We start from the raw sequence: 16,278 nt of genomic DNA on the forward strand, positions 1-16,278 counted from the left end.
TTCTTTCTTGCACTAACGGAGCTCATGAGATTTCTTGTTGAGTTTTGTGTTGTGAAGTTTTCATGTTTTGGGTAAAGATTCGATGGACTATGTAATAAGGAGTGGCAAGAGACTAAGCTTGGGTATGCCCATGGCACCACAAGATAATTAAAGTACAACCAAAATCCTAAGCTTGGGGATACCCCGGAAGGCATCCCCTCTTTCGTCTTCATCTATCGGTAACTTTACTTGGAGCTATATTTTTATTCACCACATGATATGTGTTTTGCTTGGAGCGTCTTGTATGATATGAGTCTTTTCTTTTTAGTTTACCACAATTATCCTTGATGTACACACCTTTTGGGAGAGACACACATGACTTGGAATTTATTGGAATACTCTATGTGCTTCACTTATATCTTTTGAGCTAGATAGTTTTTGCTCTAGTGCTTCACTTATACTTTATAGAGCACGGCGGTGGTTTTATTTTGTAGAAATTATTGATCTCTCATGCATCACTTATATTATTTTGAGAGTCTTTTAAAACAGCATGGTATTTGCTATGGTTATAAAATTGGTCCTAGAATGATGGGCATCCAAGTTAGGTATAATAAAAACTATCATAGGAAGTGAATTGGTTGCTATGATCAATTTGACGCTTGCTAATTGTTTTGAGATATAAAGGTGGTAATATTAGATTCCTGCTAGTTGGGTAATTGTGAAATTGAGGAATACTTGTGTTGAAGTTGGCAAGTCCCGTAGCATGCACGTATGGCAAAAGTTGTGTAATAAATTTGTTGCATGGGGTGCTCTTTTGATTGCCTTCCTTATGTGTGGAGGTCGGGGGCGCGCGATGGTTAACTCCTACCAACCTCCCCCAGAGGAGCATGCGTAGTAGTACTTTGCTTTGAGGGCTAATAAAACTTTTGCAATAAGTATATGAGTTCTTTATGACTAATGTGAGTCCATGGATAGTATGCACTCTTACCCTTCCATTATTGCTAGCCTCTTCGTACCGTGCATTTCCCTTTCTCACCTTGAGAGTTGGTGCAAACTTCACCGGTGCATCCAAAGCCCGTGATACGACACGCTCTATCACACATAAACCTCCTTATATTTCCATGCAACTTTCCACCGTTCCGTTTATCATGACACGCAACATCATTGTCATATTGCCTTGCATGATCATGTACTTGACATCGTATTTGTGGCAAAGCCACCATGCATAATTTTTCATACATGTCATTCTTGATTCATTGCCTATCCCGGTACACCGCCGGAGGCATTCATATAGATTCATATCTTGTTCTAGTATTGAGTTGTAATTTTTGAGTTGTAAATAATAGAAGTGTGATGATAATCATTATTAGAGCATTGTACCTTATAAAAAAAGAGAAAGGCCAAATTAAAAAAAGGCTAAATAAAAAAAGGAAGGCCAATAATAATAAAAAAACAAAAAACAAGGGGACAATGCTACTACCCTTTTCCACACTTGTGCTTCAAAGTAGCACTATGGTCTTCATGATAGAGAGTCTCTTATGTTGTCACTTTCATATACTAGTGGGAATTTTTCATTATAGAACTTGCCTTGTATATTCCAATGATGGGCTTCCTCAAAATGCCCCAGGTCTTCGTGAGCAAGCAAGTTGGATGCACACCCACTTAGTTTCTTTTGTTGAGCTTTCATACATTTATAGGTATAGTGCATCTGTTGCATGGCAATCCCTACTCCTCATGTTGACATCAATTGATGGGCATCTCCATAGCCCATTGATTAGCCTCGTCAATGTGAGACTTTCTCCTTTTTTGTCTTCTCCACACAGCCTCCATCATCATATTCTATTCCACCCATAGTTCTATATCCGTGGCTCACACTCATGTATTCTTTGAGAGTTGAAAAAAGCTGAAGTGCATTAAAATGTATGAACCAATTGCTTGGCTGAAATCGGGTTGTGCATGATGGGAGTATTTTGTGTGATGAAAATGAAACATAGCCTAACTATATGATTTTGTAGGGATGAACTTTCTTTAGCCATGTTATTTTGAGACGACATGATTACTTGTTGGTATGCTTGAAGTATTACTATTTCTTATGTCAATATGAACTTTTATTTTGAATCATTTGGATTTGAACCTTCATGCCACAATGGAGAAAATTACATTGAGAAATATGCTAGGTAGCATTCCACATCAAAAGTTCTATTTTTACCATTTACCTACTCGAGGACAAGCAGGAATTAACCTTGGGGATGCTTGATACGTATCCATCGTATCTATAATTTTTTATTGTTCCATACTATTATATTACTCGTTTTGCATGTTTATGGGCTTTACTTTACACTTTTATATCATTTTTGGGACTAACCTACTAACCGGAGGCCCAGCCCGAATTGCTATTTTTTTGCCTATTTCAGTGTTTCAAAGAAAAGGAATATCAAGCGGAGTCCAAACGGAACGAAACCTTTGGGAGCCTTCTTTTGGAACAAACTCAATCCAGGAGACTTAGAGTGGACATCAAGAAGCAGCCGAGGCGGACACGTGGCAGGAGGGCGGGCCCTAGGGGGTAAGCACGCCCCCACCCTCGTGGGCCCCTCGTGGCTTCCCTGGCCTACCTCCTTCACCTATATATACCTCCATACCCTAAAAACATCTAGGAGCAGCACGAAAAACTATTTCCACTACCGCAACCTTCTGTATCCGTGAGATCCCATGTTGGAGCCTTCGCCGGCGATCCGCCGGAGGGGGAATCGACCATTGAGGACTTCTACATCAACACCATAGCCTCTCCGATGAGTTGTGAGTAGTGTAACACAGACCTTCGGTTTCATAGTTATTAGCTAGATGGCTTCTTCTCTCTCTTAGAATCTCAATACAATGTTCTCCTCGATCTTCTTGGAGATCTATTCGATGTAACTCTTTTTGGGGTGTGTTTGTCGAGATACGATGAATTGTTGGTTTATGATCAAGTTTATCTATGAGAAATATTTGAATCTCCTCTGAATTCTTTTATGTATGATTGGTTATCTTTGCAAGTCTCTTCGAATTATCAGTTTGGTTTGGCCTACTAGATTGATCTTTCTTGCAATGGGAGAAGTGCTTAGCTTTGGGTTCAATCTTGCGGTGTCCTTTCCCAGTGACAGTAGGGGCAGCAAGGGACGTATTGTATTGTTGCCATCAAGGATAAAAATATGGGGTTTATATCATATTGCTTGAGTTTATCCCTCTACATCATGTCATCTTGCTTAATGCGTTACTCTGTTCTTATGAACTTAATACTCTAGATGCAGGCATGAGTCGGTCGATGTGTGGAGTAATAGTAGTAGATGCAGAATCGTTTCGATCTACTTGTCGCGGACGTGATACCTATATACATGATCATGCCTAGATATTTTCTCATAACTATTTACTTTTCTATCAATTGCTCGATAGTAATTTGTTGACCCACGGTAATACTTATGCTATCTTGAGAGAAGCCACTAGTGAAACCTATGGACCCCGGGTCTATCTTTTATCATATAAGTTTCCGATCTAATTTTATTTCCATCTTTAGTTTCCAATCTATATCATAAAAATAGCAAAAATATTTATCTTATCTTATTATCTCTATCAGATCTCACTTTTGCAAGTTACCGTGAAGGGATAGACAACCCCTTTATCGCATTGGTTGCAAGTTTCTTGTTTGTTTGTGTAGGTACGAGGGACTTGTTTGGAGCCTCCTACTGGATTGATACCTTGGTTCTCAAAAACTGAGGGAAATACTTATGCTACTTTGCTGCATCACCCTTTCCTCTTCAAGGGAAAACCAACATAGTGTTCAAGAGGTAGAAATATTCCTCATAATAAGTCTGCTAGTGAATGCTTGGATGAGCTTGATAATCTTATTGTTAGACAAGAAAACTTCAACGCTTAGGTTAGTAGACAATTGAAACGAAATGCTCACATGCTTGACTGCTTGGGTGATTATTGATACGTCTCCAACGTATCTATAATTTTTTATTGTTCGATGTTGTTATATTATCATTCTTGGATGTTTTACAATCATTTTATAGTCATTTTATATCATTTTTTGGTACTAACCTATTGAGATAGTGCCCGGTGCTAGTTGTTGTTTTCTGCATGTTTTTTACATCGCAAGAAATCAATATCAAACGGAGTCCAACGCAATGAAACTCCTGGAGGATTTTTTGGGCCAGAAGACATCCATTGGGCCAAAGAAGCACATGGGGGTGGTTCGAGGGGAGCAGCACCCACCGGGGCACGCCAGGAGGCCCAGGCATGCCCTTGTTGGTTGTGTTCACCTCGGGTGCCCCCTGAACCACCTCTTCTCTCTATAAATACCCCAATATTCCAGAAACCCTAGGGGAGTCGACGAAAATCAATTCCATCGGCTGCAGAGTCCAGAACCACCAGATCCAATCTAGACACCGTCATGGAGGGTTCACCACTTCCATTGGTGCCTCTCCGATGATGGGTGAGTAGTTCTTTGTAGAACAATGGGTGCGTAGTTAGTAGCTAGATGGCTTCCTCTCTCTGTCTCTTGATTATCAATACAATGGTATCTTGAAGATCCATATGCACTACAAAAAAAAGACAAATCCGTGACATTTTGGGCCGAACGAATTTTTTCTATCATACTTATGACACTTCTATGACGATAATTGTGACAAAACCCGACATCATCATAGATGTGGTGGGCTCCTACTTCTATGACAAAAAATCATGACAGAAAATGGGTTTTTCGTCCTGGGCGGGCCGGAGACGCCGTTGCATGACATTCTTTGGGCCGTCCATGATGGAAAAAACCGTGGTAGAAACGAGGGCGAGGAAAATTTCAGGGAGTTCCCGGTTACGGTGTGTGGTCGGGGGCCGAGCGATGCGCGTTTCTCTCGTACACGTACGCGTGTGTGTGCGAGGCGTTGGGCTCTAACTCAACCCGAGCGAGGCGTCGCCTAACTGAACCCGAGCGATTGCACTACAGACTACGCGTTACTGAACCCGAGCGATCGAGCGATTCCTTCGCTACTGCTGCTAACTGAAGCCGATCGATGCTTCCTCTGGATGAACAGTGAGCATGGTGGGGGGGTGGATGAACAGTGAGCGGTGGGGGTGGATGAACAGGACCACGTGGCGTCGCCTCTGGATGAACAGGACCCCGATCGATCGAGCCGGTTGGGGCTGGATGAACAGGACCCCGTGGAGGGCTGGATGAACAGGACGACCCCGTGGAGGGCTGGATGAACAGTATACAGTGGAGGGGTGGATGAATAGTAGCCCGTGGAGGGGTGGTTGAACTGGAGCCCGTGGAGAGGGGTGGTTGAACAGGAGCCCGTGGATGAACATTCGCAGGTGGAGGCTGGAGGAGGTCGACGGTGGATGAACAATAGCCCGTGGAGGCTGGAGGAGGTCGACGGTGGAGATGAACAGTATCCCGTGGAGTCCCATTTTGCGGTACGCCATACCCCTCCCAATGAACAGGACCCCCATTTCGACTGTAGCACTCCGACACAAGTCCGTTTCGTCCATTTTGCGGTACGCCACACCCCTCCCGATCAACAGGACCCTGTTTCGACCGTAGGAGGTCCAACACAAGTCAGTTTCCTCCATTTTGCGGTACGCCAGACCCCTCCCATTGAACATGATCCCGTTTCGAACGTGGCCGGCCGAACACAAGGCCGTTTCCTCTGTTCTGCGGTACGCCACGCCTAGTCTCCATCGCCTGTTCTATCCAAGCCGTCCCGATTAACACGACGGTGCATTCCGTTCCGACCCAGCCGGTTGGCTCCCCATGAACACGACGACGACGATGTTTCTCCGTTCCGACCCAGCCATGTACACGAGCCCTGGTCGTACGTATATATGCGCGAGTACGCGTTCGAGACCCCGCCCGTATGTACGTACGTGGCCGTATTTTCTTTCTTGCACACTGGCCGTTGTACGTACATGTACATGCTACGTGCGCGCCTCTACTATGACACGTGCGTGCCTCTACATCCACAATTATGTACGTACATGTTCGCGACTAGAATGACAATGCTACGTACGCTTTGACCAGGTGGGTCCCGACTATCAGGCACTTCCTTGCGTGCGAAGATGTAGCTAGTGGGTCCCAGCAGTCAGGGGGGCGAATCATTTTTTTGTTGCCCGGGCGCACTTCCTTGCGTGCGAAGATGTAGCTGGTGGGTCCCAGCAGTCAGCAGGCGAATCCTTTTTTTCGCAAAATACGGTCGCCCGTCCGGTGGGTCCCCGCTATCAGGTGGAGGAATAATTATTTTGTGCGTAATAAGGAGGCACTTCCTTGCGGCTGTCGTGGACCCAGCTGTCAGCCTCTCCATGTACAGTACTCTTCCGATGGAAATCGGTCGTTGACCACATTGACCATGCCACGCCGAGAGCACCACGGCGGTGGACGACGGCGAGGCCTAGGAAGGGGACGACGCGGAGCCGGGGAAGACGCAGCAGTGGATGCCCACGCGAAGAGGAGTACGAGGGTTCACTGGTTCGGCTGCGGTGTGAGGTAGCCATTGCCGCAGAATAACAGGGGGTGTGGGTGAGTAGAGGGATGGCCTGGCCAGCGAGGGGAGTAGTAGGGGGCGGTGAGGCCTCCGTGGCATCACAGCTGGCCACGAGAGGCAGGAGCATGCGGCACGACCGACGCTGCTTTGGGCGGCTAGAGCACGAAGACCAGAGGTTGAAGAAGCACTACAGCCGTTGGATGGACCTCGTACAGTCACTTGAGCTAGAATTGTTCATATTGACTAAGTTGATGAAGTCTCTGTCCCCGTCAACTTAGTAGGCCCACAAGTCAGCCTCCCACCAAGGTGTGTCCCAGCTAGCTGGGGGAGTATTCATGTTTTTGTGCGTAATAAGGAGGCACTTCCAGTGGGTCTGAGCTGACACTGGGGGGAACAATTTTTTCATGAAATACAGAGACCCTTCCGGTGGGTCCCAGCCATCAGGTGGAGGAATCATTATTTTGCACATAATAAGGAGGCATTTCCCTGTGTGGGCCCCTACTGTCAGCCTCTTCCGATGGTTGTTGTTTGTTGACCATGTTGACCTCGCCGCGCCAAGAGCACAAACGCGGTGGACGAGCGCGAGGCCCAGGAAGAGAACCACCAAGAGCCGGCGAAGCCTCCGTAGTGGATGCCCACCCTGAGGGGAGTATGAGTGCTGACTGGTCGGCTATGGGGTGAGGCTGACGTCGCCGGAAAATAACAGGATGTGTGGATGGTTAGAGGGATGGCCTGGCAGCAGCACAGCCAGCCACGGGAGGAGGGAGCAGGCAGTCCCGCCGACGCTGGTTTGGGCGACTGGAGCAGGAAGATCAGAGATTGAAGCAGCACAGTCATCAAATCAGTGGAAAACAGCATACACCCCATTAGCCATTATTTTCAATAATTTTCAGCCCATTTGCTAATTCTTAAGGACATTTGAAGCCCATATTCTTTTTATTAACATTATAGACCATATATTCTAGGCACTGCTAAAAAATTCAACGAAATTTTGCATATTTTGGTGGGGTCCGAACTCTTTTAATCACAAAATTTCGAGTCACGTTAAAAATAATTTTCTAAAAATTATATCAAAATAAAATTCAAAAATAAATTCTCCGCAAAAAATAAATGAAATTTAGTATCTTAACTAGTAAGATGCCCGTTCGTTGCACGGGACATGAAGATGCATTTGTATGAGTAGCTTATCTTGTGGGAGAAAAGTTGATATTTTAATGTAATTGCCAGTTGCCTTTGGTTTTCATAAGAGTAGAGAGTAGAGAAATCCTGAAAAAAATGAAATTTTGATGCAATTGCCGGTTGGCTTTGGTTTAAAAATTTACAGCCCATTTGTTACAACTTATAGCCCATTTTCTAGGGAAGCCCATTGCTTACTACTTACATCCCTCCTCATCTTGAAAGATTTGCAGCCCAGCAGGGCTGAGAAAAGCAAGTAGGCCTCGGCTTTGGTATTCTAAAAAAAAGAACTGGGCTAGCCAATTCCAGAAAGAAAAAATATACCAACTGGGCTCGTCATGTGCTTAATAAAAGCGTAAGCGTGGGCTAGACGGGCCACAGCCCCTGCATAGCGTGCAGTTCAGCTCCGTCTCTGAAACTAAAAAACAATTGGGCGAGCTGCTGGGTCCCTGGTGTTATCCGCTCGTTGTGTAATTTTCTCGTTTATTGACTACATTGACAACGGTGTGGGACCTAGTTGTCAAACAATTAGGAGGAAGTATTTTTTTTGGTTTGTAATAACGAGGCACCTGCTTGCGAAATGCAATGACCTTGGTGGGTCCCTACTGTCAGCCTCTCCATGTACAGTCATCTCCTGATTCCTCTTCGTTGTTGACCATGTTGACAACGCCAGACGGCGGCGGGCACAGCGAGCGAACCAAGGCGGAGAACGACGGTGAGGCCTCGGACGGAAACGAATAGCAGCCGTGGAAGATGCGGCAGTGTAGTGGTCGGTGGAGGGGAGTACGAGGGAAAAAACATGCAACTCAAGCATACAAATGGTACAAAAAGCCCAAGGCTTAATTGTTCATCAAATTTTTAGACAAAACCCAGATTGAACATGACAGTAACATCTAACCCAACCACTCTTTTTTGTAGTCACAAAGAAATGGATCGGTCTGGTCCATAAAATCAACATCCTGTCCAAAAAATTATTTCAGGATGACTACAACTTGTTGTAAATAGAAGCCGAGCATGTTTAGAAGCCCATTTGTCCACCTGAAACTTCTTTTTTTGCTGTTCAACATGTTTGTCCGTGAGAAATCTCTTGCGGTAAAAATTAAGCCCCATGGACCATAGTAACCTCGCATTCAACAGGAAGAATGTGACAAAGCTTCTGTTTGCCTGGTTGGATGCATATCGTTCCATCGTTATTGTCCTCAAACGAATGTCATGAGAACTGAGAAAATCATTGTGCTTATTATGCCACCGATTGGTTATATGTTTTTCTCGATGTGGTTCTGCCTAAGTAGACATGAAGATTGAAAACAGTTAAGGTCTGAAAATAGAGTATGTCGAAAGAACGACTACTGAATAGTTAATTCTAGTACAATATATACGGGCTTTCAATGTGCATGAAATCATCACCTCTATGTATAAATTCTCCAGAGATCGAAAGCATCGCAACAAGCCAATAATTATGTCCAGATCAAAACTATACATTCTGATATATATGATCTTGATAGAATCTAGCAGCATTGATAGGCTATCAATGGACGAACCTTTCATTGAGCATATAACATAATATTAGTACCCAAAGTGTACTCCAAGATGATATAAAACTTATGCGCACAAATGAAAAATGCAGCATATGATTACAAATGTGTAGATGATAATATATGATACCTGAAAAAGTGAGGAACCAAACACCAACTCCTTGTGATTATTAAACGTTTCACGAATTACACCCAAGGTCTCCAGTTTGGGCGCAAAGACAACATTTATTTGTGAAAATGTATAACAATTATTAAGGAGCAACCTTTCAAGTGAAGGGGCATCTTCGATGATGAGCTGTTGTCCTTCAAAACAAATTCCAATGCTTTTAAGGTGAGGCGGCTTTATTTGGAGACAACTGATACGGATTTCTATTCCCAAAACAATCAGCAAGCGCTCTAGGGCAGGGCAATCGGAGTGGATGATGCTGTGTAGTGAGGCCTCCGACAGATAAACCACCACAAGCGAAAGTTTTTTTTAGGAGTGGGAGTCGAAGCATTTGTACCAGATATTCTGGTAGATGGCACCGGGTGAAGGTGGCGGTGTGGAGAGAGGAGGAAAACCGTGAGATGGACAACGGTGGTGTGGGCACGAATTCTTGGTGTGTTCGTGGTATGAAACTTTTGTGGTAATGGTGCAACTCAAACTGCTGGAGTTTTCCGAATTCAGGGGATGTCAACCAAGCGTCCACCTTGCCGGGTATGGACAGCAGGTAGCGTGTCAGGATGCAGAGGCATTGAACGGGGCCCTGCTGTTGAGAAGAGACGATGGCTCTGAGGACATCAAATTTAGGAAGGACAGATATCTGACGACAGTCGAGATTGAGGGGCGCGGTGTGCCATAGAGGGCGCCACCAAGTTGAGGGGACTTGTGTGCGGTAGCAATCCTTGGTGGGGAGAAGCAAGATGATCTCCTCAAGGATGACGTCCAGAAGATCGATGATGCGGTCCACCGGAGATTCTACCGGTTCCTCTGATCCGGGTGGGGGGGCTCGCCTCTTCTCCCCGCGCTACCCGGTGCAGGATCTACAACCGGTGTCGCCACTGGCGGGAGCCTCATCTTCTTGGCTCTAAGGCCAACCGACTCCATTTTCCTTGTGGGTGTCGTGCCGAGCTCACGGGTTTGGCAGAGTATCCAGAGTCGAGCCTAGTGGCAGTGCGAGTGGGGAAGAATGAGGGCTGGGGATTTCTATAGGAGTGGAAGAAGAGGAGCAGGCGTTTTCTGCACGAGTGAGGAAGAAGGGGAGCGGGGGTTTTTTGGACGAGTGAGGAAGATTGGGGAGCGGGGGGAATTGGGGGGGGGGAGATGATAGCGGGAGAGCGAGTTGTTCGTGTTTATAAGGCCCGCTGCACTAACTACTCGCTTTTTCCCAAGAACCGCTCTCTTCTTTTGTGTTGCTGCATTGGAGCTGGTGCATGGACTTGGCTGACTAGCCATACATGCAGGATGCATGTGCCCGTCGGCCACTGCATGCGCCTGGTTTTTACTAGGCCTATTTAATAGGGTGGTTATGGAGTAAATTAAGGAGATTTATTTTCTCTGTGTGCATCCACCAAATTAGAGGATGCGGTACTCGATGCAGGCACTCACATTAAGCTAAGCTTCAGAAGATACGGTATGCATACTAACATTCTGAAGAACAAAAGTTCAGCATGTCTATGCATCTCAATGATTCACCATACTATAACCAATACAAAGCTATGAGAAGGTGTGGAAATAAAGAAAATCGGTCGATGCTTCTCTGAGCAAAGGGCCTCCCTTCGCACGCATTAATTTCCTGGGCATGCTTGTTTGTTCTCAATGTTGCGAGCACTTTGAGCATGTTGGCAACTCCACAGCTAGCTAGCCTCCTCATCTTGCAATTGATGCTAACACATCTGCAGCAAACACATGAGGCAATAGAGATGACTCAACATGAGTTCATATTGTGCAGTTCCCCTGAAATCATATTCATTGTCCTGAATATGAAAAGATAGGAAAACAGTTGCTATACTTAAATGGTGTTGCAAAACAGTAGCACATATCAATAGCTCGGCATGACAAAACACGATCATCTGGACGAAGGGGATACTGACCTGCCTAAGGAAGATTATATATAATTTCATAAGTCCTTGGTTGATTTCCACCTTCGGCTGCACTGCTTGTTTGCTCCTCCACACATGACAGGATCGTTCTGCACTGCATTCAGCAAGTCAATGTATGAATAAGCTAATTTCATCTTGCGGTGGTCATTGTAACTAGTCACGAATGTAGGAATACCTGGAGCACCATGAGGTTAGCTGACAACAGCTAGATGCAGCCATATAAATTTTGTGCGGTGCTACCAAAATTGAGGTTTGTATCCCTTCCCATTATGAGAATTCTTCTTGAAGTTGGTAGAATGTGACGGCTTGTTCTTTGCATCAAACTTGCCTTTCCCTTGAGATTTGTTCGTGTTGTTTTGGGGCTGGTTGGGCTAGAAGTTCTTCTCGTGTACCAGGTGGGCACTAGAAGCTCCCTCAGCGACCCGAGCACATGTGTCTTTTGCTCTCGCCTTCTCCTCAAAATGAAGACTACTAATGACATCCAAAACAGAAAACTCATGTCTCTTGTTTTTCAGAGAAGTAGCAAAATCGTTCCACGAAGGTGGAAGCTTGGAAATGATGGTCCTAGCAACAAAATTGTCCGGCAACACACACTTAAGGTACTCAAGTTCCTTAGAGAGTGATTGTATCTCATGAGTCTACTGAACAGCAGAGCACTCATCGGTCATCTTGTAGTCACAGAATTGCTCCATGACGTACAACTCGTTGCTAGTGCCCGAGGGCCCAAACATGGCCTCGAGCGCAGCCCACATGTCTTTGTTGCTGTCAAACGACATATATGAATCCACAATGGAATCCTCAAGAACACTCAGCAGGGCGGCTTTGAAGAGGGTATCCATGTTCTGAAAAGCTTCCTGCTGTGTAGGATTAAGATGGCCCTCGGGCTTACCCTTAGTGGCGTCATAGCAGTACATGATCTGAAACCAATATATTGCTCTTGTGCGCCACCTTTTATATTGCACCCCCTTAAAAGTAGGCGGCTTCAAAAGCGCAGCAAAACCACTCGGAGTAAATTGCCTATAATCAGGTTTTTGGATTGTATTGTTGAATATATGAGCAATTTAGTATGAGATTTAATCCGAATCAGTAGTAAATAGATCATGACGACAATTGCAAACATCAAAGTAATGATGCGGACTAAACCACGAGGACAGAATCACATACTGTATAGCGGGAGCAGAACTGATGTGGTTGATGTTGTCACTCATGTCGTTGATGAAGAGGTTACCAAGGTTGGGGAAGAAGGCTGTCATTGAGGAAGTCGTCGCTGGCAGCAGTCACAGGAGTGTGCTCCCCAAAACCCTGATCGCCCCTCCCCCGTACAGGATCACGAAAGGCGGGGTTCAGAGGACTGTTGTACCTTCTCGCGGTGCACCCAGAAGGAGGGCTGGAGAAGAATTGCATGGCGGTGCTAAGATCTGGAACGGTGCGAAACCATATGATGCAGCGGCAGCTAGGGTGGAGCATGCCAGGTCGGTCGTGCGACTATAATAGTAGGCCTTTGGCCCCCAAATCCCACGTCCAAGTCAATAATAGCCCCACCAAGGTTTGTCTCAAAAAATGGAGTAATTAAGGCGTCTGTTAGTCCCTTTAGTATAAATACTATATCATTAATAATAGCCCCACCTTTTGTCTCACAAAGTATGTTGGAGTACAACCGGCTACACATTTACAATCTGCTTCTCTTCTCTCTCCTTCAACTAAGCACAAATACTAGATTTAAATCCTTATACCTGCTTATGTCATCTAATTGTAGTACTTGCTCTAACGTTACTCTCCGCTGTGTAGTCTGAAATGCCGGGCGTGGAGCGGGCGTTGCCCTCGGCCGGTGCGCCGCTTCAATGGAGGAAGCAGTGAGAGGTCGCGTCGCCCTGACTTGCCATCAATGTGGAGCAACGGGCTCAGCTGGAGCCAGGCGGGAAGCGCGCGCGGGAGGGGGGAGGGGTTTTTGTTGGGCCAAGAAGGTGAGAAGCCAACTTGGGATCGGTCCGGACGGGGAAATATCATGTGCTCCCATACTCTGCATATGACACTAGTCTATGTTACTACTCCCTCCTTTCCGGTTTATAGAGATGTTTAGAGTAACATAGTAATATGTTATAGTATAAGTTACTCCCCACTATGACCAGCCTTGGCCTCTCCCAGTGCTCCACCATGTATAGCTGCTAATCACCTATGCATTGAAGACTTGAGTTACTAAGCCATTTAATGCACTTAGCACCTCATCTAAGCACATCTAAGCACTTACTAGCACCCCCTTGACCGTGGACCTTGACGGTGTACCTCACCTTGTGTCTCATAATTTTCCTCGTCATCATCTGAGTCCTAGAAGATCTCACCCACATCATAATTAGCATGCACCCGCCTTGATAGACAACATGCGTAGAAGGAGTAGAGGCGACTGGGGACGCACCACGTCATGGGTACTTCGTACGTGCTCGTGTGTGTCAGGACCCCGACTCGATGACACATCGATCGAGCCTGTAACACCCCATATCACTTTGCGGCCTCACGCACGGTATCCCCACGGGTGTCGCCTTACCTTTGCCCGGGACCGTTTGCGCCTTTTGGCTCACGTATATGATAGTGTCGCTAGCATCCATATGTAAAAGGAGCCCGGGCTGACATGACTAGTTGTAAACCCAAAGTGGCACAGACTTACAGGGACAGGCATCCATGACCCAGCTTCGAACGTGTCGGTCATCAGCAAGAGGGTCCGGGCTATAGCACTGGGCTAGCAGGACTCCGGTAAACCGGGCTGTAGCGGGCTAACAGGACTCCGGTACTCAATGCGTGACATTTCCCCGAAGGGACAGACACAGGAACGAAGAAGGACACATGCCGGCCAGCCTAAGTGTTCCAGAGCAGTAGCAAGCTACCATGGCTCAGTGGTAACACTAGGAGACATTTCCCGTTAAGAGAGGCCTCTAAAGATAAACAACTAGATAGTCAGATCCCACACATACCAAGCATTTCAATAACATACACACAGTATGCTCGATATGTGCAAATACAACATGGCATCACAACATGACTCTACGACACAAGTACTTTATTTAAGGCTCAGGGAGCCATACATAATCATACACACAGGTACAGGTCACACGACCCAGCATTCAAGTCATACAGTCATACAAACCAGCAGCGGAAGTAACTTGTCTGAGTACAGACAACTAGTAAAATAAAAGAGGCTTGGAAAGCCTAGCTATACTACGTGGTCCTTCACAAGCTCAGGATCACCACCTGGGCCTTAGCCTACTCATTGATGTCAACGTCTACGTAGAACCCATCAGAAGGGGTTGCAGCGTCTTCTGTAAAAAATGAAATTATAGCAACATGAGTACAAAGGTACTCAGCAAGACTTACATCAGATCCTACATACATGCATGTTATCAAGAAGGGTTGGTGGAGTTGTTGCAGCAAGCCAGCTTTGACTCTTGGCTAGGCTAACCTACGAGACTCCAACTTGAAATGGTTTTGCGTACACGAGTCCACTACTCACCACTTCAATACACTACCGAGGATCCACCTCCGTCTTCATACGGAAGAGCCATCCTCGGCACTCACACTTATCTTGAGGCTTTTAGTAGTTTCCATTTACTTGTCTATGAACTGTATAGGCAACCAAGTAGTCCTTTACCGCGGACGCGGCTATTCGAATAGATCATGATAACCCTGCAGGGGTGTACTTCTTCATACATGTTTCCACCACTTAGCGTCTGCACACGACATGTGCTCGGCAGACTTCAAGCGAAAGCCGACGTGGGTGTAGACCATGACCTACCTAAACACCTAAGTCTCTAGTCCAGGTTTATCCGCAGGGAGTCCGGCCGAGGTTTCCCATACGTCCCCGAACGATGTGAACAGGGTTCCCGAGATACCTAACGGGTATTCGGTACACCGTGCCACGTACCTACCGCATCACAGCCCACCCCTACGGTCAGCGCTGTCCACGGCCTCCAGTAGGCTACAAACACCAGAAACTACTTGCAACTCCTGGACAGAGAACTAGGGTGGATAAGAAGTCGAGCGGGGTCATATTTCAGGGCCCAATGCATGGTAGTAGCTGTATCTTAAATCACACATACAGATCTCAGCGCTTAAGGTCGGTTTCAATGAAACAACCCACCATGTACTCCTACATGGCCTCTCATCGATACCTTTACCAAATCGTGTTCACCACACCCTTCTCATTACCGACATAATCATTTCACTCTAGCCCATCACCCAGATGAACCAGACCTGATACGACTCTAAGCATAGCAGGCATAGCAAGGTAGGAACAACACATACATATGGCTCAATCAACTCCTACACATGCTAGTGGGTTTCATCTAGTTACTGTGGCAATGACAGGTCATGCAGAGGAAGTGGGTTCAACTACCGTAGCACACAGCAGTTTGAAACGCGTTGTCTTAATGCAATAAAAGAGAGCAGGAGCGAGAACATGGGATTGTATCGATATGATCAAATGGTTGGTTGCTTGCCTGATGATTCGATGCACTGATATGGTTCTTCGTTAGGGTAATCACGGTACTCCTCAGAGGCAGAACCTGCCGGAAAGAACACCGATACACAACCATCACCAAACAATGTGCAACAATATGATGCATGCATGAAACATGGCAATATGAGTGAGTTGGGCTAATGCAACTAGGACCAGAAGGGTTTGAACCAATTTGAATCAAAGATTCAAATTTTAAACCCAAACATGGCCCTTTAAAGTGTTTTTCCTTGTTCTGCATTAAACATCAGGTTAACTTGTTTAATCATGCATGAAAATAGTACAGATGGATAGATTGGATTTTTCTGATCATTTTTCATATATAATTTGTCTGATTTGGAGTTACAGAATAAAAGTTATGAATTTTTTAAAGTTTAAACTATATTCTGGAATTTCCTATATTAGATTAAATCCAGAAAATCAATTATTGCGTCAGCCTGACGTCAGTGTGACATCAGCAGGTCAACGGGACACGTCCGAGTCAAACCTG

The sequence above is a fragment of the Triticum dicoccoides genome, chromosome 3B, assembly GCF_002162155.2.
Source record: "Triticum dicoccoides isolate Atlit2015 ecotype Zavitan chromosome 3B, WEW_v2.0, whole genome shotgun sequence".
Lineage (NCBI taxonomy): Eukaryota > Viridiplantae > Streptophyta > Magnoliopsida > Poales > Poaceae > Triticum > Triticum dicoccoides.